This window comes from Phyllostomus discolor, chromosome X (assembly GCF_004126475.2).
Source record: "Phyllostomus discolor isolate MPI-MPIP mPhyDis1 chromosome X, mPhyDis1.pri.v3, whole genome shotgun sequence".
Lineage (NCBI taxonomy): Eukaryota > Metazoa > Chordata > Mammalia > Chiroptera > Phyllostomidae > Phyllostomus > Phyllostomus discolor.
This window is the reverse complement of record NC_050198.1, coordinates 28,770,921-28,776,339: the sequence shown is the minus strand read 5'-3', so window position 1 is coordinate 28,776,339 and position 5,419 is coordinate 28,770,921.

The following is a 5,419-nucleotide window of genomic DNA, read 5'->3' as shown; positions in this document are numbered from 1 at the left end:
ATGGGACACAGGTGAGTTAAAGGACAGTAAATTAGCAATACACTATGAAAGAGATATCAGGGGAAAGCTTTCAAATGATACAATATAACCAGCCTAGCAAAGCAGACTACACAAAAAGAAGAGGGATACAAAAATACTATTAAAAATGATGTAAGAATACCAGAATAATAATAATAATACAAATATGCAATAACTTTCAGGTTCTGTGTAATAGCAAAGTGAAATTTGTCTCACTGTCCCAGTTGTTGTGATGCCCCTTCTTTGGGTTCAACTTTGGTCTTTTCACAGATCCAGGATTTTGTCTCACTTGTAGGTGTTTAGAAAAAATTTTAAAAATTAAAAATAGAAAAGGCAGATGAATGAAGGAAGAAGAGATAAAATTGGAGGAAAGGAAGAAAGAATAAAATAAGAAAGCAGGAAAGAGGAAAATGAAATTAAAAGAGAATAAAAACAATAAAAATTAAAAAATTAGGAATTGTTAAAAAATCAAATTAAATTAACAAGTCTCCTGGTTTCAAAATAGCCAAACTGGTTTTTGTGCTCTTGCTAGCTTTGGCAGGCTGAGAGGTGATTGGTATGGCTTTTCTTCCTCTGTCAGTGGTACGAGCACTGGCTCCCACGCTGTCTGGGAAGCTAATGTGGCTTCTCAGCCTTGCACCCTGGGTGTGGGAGTCAGGCCTTTCCCCAGGGTTACTGCTGTGGACTGGGGTGCGGGGATGCTCTCCCTATGCAAGCGCGTGCCCGTGTCCCTTCGGCTCGGTGGCAGGGAGGCTGGAGCGATTGATCACTTTAGGAGAATTCCCCAAACAGTGTCTGTTTTTTCACTCCTTCCTCTTGAGAAATTCCTCCTGTTCAAGCCTGCCTCTCCACACACTGGCTTGGTTTCTCCTGCAGCCAAACTCTTCAGCCAGACTGGTGATTGTGGGGATCAGGGTCTGCTGTATGACCCAGCCCCTCTGGTGTCCACAGCTTCCAAAGGTGCTCACAGCCCTTGTGTGTTTGTTAGCACCTGGATTCCTCCCAGTGCCGCTCAGAATTTGTTTGGCTGGGGAGGGAGCAGTTGTCCCAGCTCTCTCCCAAGGCCTCTGTGGCAAACCCAGCAGTGGGCATCAGGCCTGGGGCTGCAGCCCCCGGACCACATGCTGTTCCCGGGGACCCTACCTTGCTGCAGCACTCTTCTTAGGGTCCGTTTTTTCAGTTCCGCCACAATCCTTCATCCCCTATTTTCACAAATGCTGAAGTATGTTGGTTGCTTGCTTCTCTACTCCATAGATCAGCCAGGATTTTCTCCCCTGAGCAGAGGGAAACCGATACTGCTCCTTCCTACTCCGATGTCATCTTAGCACCCTGATTTAGCATTATATTTTTTAACTTTTTTCATTAATATGGTAGTATAATCATTTCTAGAGAAAAGAGAAATAAATTTTCACCCACCGATATTTGAATTATTCCTTATATAAATTGGATTAGTCAGAGAAATATAAAAAGCATCACACCACATTATAAATAGTTTGAATTTGAACATAGTACTACTGGGAAAAAGAGAACAATTATTTAATAAATCTTTAATTTTCTGATAAGGGGAGAAATCTGTTGGTTGGACCTGCTATTGTTTCAGTGGACAACTACTTAACTAAGTACAGTATTTTCTTTAAGGAATGCCAGGACCTATCGCATTCCCTCTTGTAAGGAAGGCTGCTGTTAATATTTGCTCATAGTGTAATAGTACAGTCTTTTACAGAAACTGCAATCCCATGATCAGTTGCCTAGTTTTACTAACATGTAGTCATTTAGTACACTTGTATGGAGGGCTTACACAATGGGAAACATAAATAGGAGTAAGACACACCCTGCCCTGAAGATATTTATAATCTAGAGACAAGAGGATATGTATAACTAATGGCAACATAATGATAACTACAAGAAACACAGAAACAAGAAGGGTCCCATAAATGTTCAGGAGAGAAGTCATCGTAATAGCCACCATGTATTTATTGAATATTATTTATGTGCCACATACCTTACAATGGTGATTATTAATACTAATACTCTAATACAAATACCCACAGATATAAATTGGATACTTAATATGTGCCAGGCACTATTCTAAGCATAATGTATGTGTAAGGGATCAACACACACCACCAAATATGCCATTTTGGCATAAAGATTGTGATTATTTTGAGCTGAAGACAATTAGAAACAGCAGACACCAAAAAAAGCTCTCTTTTCTCTCTTCCATAAGTTTCCTGCCTTAAAGTAGGCTGAGACTATTAATCACCTGAGAAAAGACTCTTTTTTTTCCAAATACAAGTAAAAGGTTATTTGGAAAGTCACAGAAGTAGAAAAAATTAGCCAGTTGGGCTGCATGGGCTCAGGAAACAAGTTTCAGGCAAAAGAAGGGCTTTGGAGCTCAGGAGAGAGAACAAAGGTATGTACCTTGAGTGAAGAAGAGGGCAAAAAGGTGCATGTGTGCTCAAAAGACAGAGAGAAGAGAGGAGAGAGAGAGAGAGATGGATATGGAGATTCTTTTCAACCCAGACACTGACTCAAGAAGAGTCTCCAAAATAGACCTGACTGAAACGATCTTTCGCTTCCACTAGTGTTCCCCATATATTTACCTTAGCATGGTTTACTGCACTTGGAAGCTTAAAACTCTTCATTTGTCTTATCACTTCCCCAAATACTATTGTTCTTTGTTAAGATGTTATATAAGCCCACGTTCTAATGATCCCATTGAGATGCTCATCTCTTACCTCCCCCCATACATGTAAGCTGGGAAACTCTTGTTACTCATGACAATGCCATGAGGCAGTTACAATTATTCCCATTTTATGAAAGAAAAACTGAGGCTCAGAAAATTCAGGAGCTTACACAAGGTTATATGGTTAAGTAAGTTAATAAGTTAAGGTTTAACTCATGCTTGTCTGAATTCAAAGTTTATGCTCTCTGAACTGGCTTTGGGTCATCTTCACTCTGCCAGAAACTCACTGTATTAGTTATCTATTGCTGGAAAGCAAATCACCCAAAACTTAATGGACTAAAACAATAATGATTTTGTTACAGAAAAGATGACTCAGACGGCCTGGAAGTTTACGAAGTGGAGTTTATTCACCCATGCGGACCCAGAGGAGATAAATTCCAAAATCTGGGCACCAAGTTTTAGACTGGGGCTGATTTATATTCTTGTTACAAGGAAAAGGAGGAGGGGGGAAGAATGCAGCTGCTGAAAGCAGGCATGCAGGAGCAGAAAGCAGGGTTAGTGTACAACCTTGAGATAACTGCTTATCTGGGACTGGCTGCGGTCCAGCTCCTATCTGGGAATAGCTACTGCACAGTATGTCCTGTCACAATTTATGATTTTTCCTAATTCAGTGGCTGACCAGTTTTTCCATTGGTGTGGCCTGTCAGTCCTGCTACTGCAGTCAACTGAAGGGTCAACTGCGGCTGCAGTGTCCAAGATGGCCTCATTTACATGTCAAGTCCTTGGTGCAGGCTCTGGACTGGAGCTCCAGGACACACCTCCATGTGGTCTTTCATCCTGGCTTCTTCATAGCATAAGTATTTGGCACAAGGGTATCAGGGTTTCAAGAAAGCTAGCGTGAGTGCATGAGGGCTTATTATGCCTTTGCTCATGTCTAATTTGCTAATTTGGTCAAAACAAGTCACCTAGTCAAACTCAGAGTAAATATGAAAGGAGACAATACTAGGGCCTGGATACCAGGAGGTATGATTCACTGGGGGCCATCAATGGAACAATCTATTGTATTCATCATATGACTTTTAAAAACCCACTGAAAATTAGGTCCTTCATTTGTAAAAGAAGAGATAGACCAGAGTTAACTCTGAGGTCCTGGTACCACTTGTGATGGGGAAACAGAAGGCCGGTGCACTCTATGAGCTTTCCTCTGCAGCTCACCTTCATAATTCCTTAACATGCTGCCTACTAACTTCCCCATTTCCCTCAAAAAAACCTCCCTAAGCCTTCTCAATAGTTTCCCCAAATATCTCTTTATGCTCAGTATTATCAACCTTTAAAAAAGGAAGAAAAGCCATGGCTGGTGTGGCTCAGTGGATTGAGAGCCAGCCTGCAAACCAAAGGGTCACCAGTTCAATTCCCAGTCAGGGCATGTGCCTGGGTTGTGGGCCAGGTCCCCAATGTGGGGCATGTGAGAGGCAACCACACACTAATGTTTCTCTCCCTCTTTCTCCTTCCCTTCCCCTCTCTCTCAAAATAAATAAATAAAATATTTTAAGACTTTAAAACATAAAAGAAAAATGAGAAAATTAAACTAAAGTACTGTAGTGCTATGCTTCTAAAGTATGCATTGTAAACTGGAGATTTCTGGGGATAGTGATAGCATGGGGAGAGTGTGTTTGTAGATGGTGTGGTGGATTCAGAGGAAAAAGCAATGGAACAATTTTGTTCATCCAATTCAGTCAAATTTAAATATACAATTAGTTATCATTTTCATAGGGACCCTGTTATTTTCTTAATGAGTACAGTCGTCCCTCCCTATATCACGGTTCACTTATTGCAGCTTATTGCAGGTTTTTAAAAATATATATATCTAATTCTGTATTGCAGAGTTTTCCCTATATCATGGGATTTTGCAGTATATAAGTATTTATATAATATTTATGATTTTAATTATTTTTGCCTAAACAATTTAAAACAATATAAAAATATAAAATATTAATTCAAACATATTAAAATAATAGTAAATCAAAATAAAATACAGTATGTATTTCATCAGCAGATGAACACCGTGCTGTATACAATGGAAATGCAGGATGCCACTACGCTTGCGCAAGTTTGCCAATATGAGATTGTACATGGCACACTATTGGCTAATGGAATGGAAGGCGACCAACCACAGCACTGTGTTCTATATCCTGGGTACTGATTGGCTCAGTGACCGTAGCATCGGTCTGTTTGCTCTCCCGCACTGTGTCCATATGTTCAGCATCTTTCCTTGTCCACTTTACATCGACGTCTGATTGCTGTGCGTAGTGTTGCTCTGTGGTGTTGGGTTTTTGTGAAATTTTTGTAAAACTTTGAATTTATTTAAAGCCCTACAAAGCCACCCAAATGTTCTGTGCCTTCTAAGGCTTCTGGCAGTGAACCCAAGCACCAGAGGAATATGCTTACCATCAAAGAAAAGGTGCAACTTCTCAACATGTTAAAGGAAGGCAAAAGCTATTCATCTGTAGGCCGCCACTACAGGATCAATGAATCTACTGTTTATTACATAAAGAAAGACGAGAAAAATATTAGGTCTACAGCAACAATGACTTATAACAAGACTGCAAAGAGGGTGGTCCCTTCCCGCAATAAGGCCATTGTGAGGATGGAGTCTGCATTGGCCCTGTGGATAAATGACTGCAGGAAGAAGAATATCTTGCCAACACCATCCGG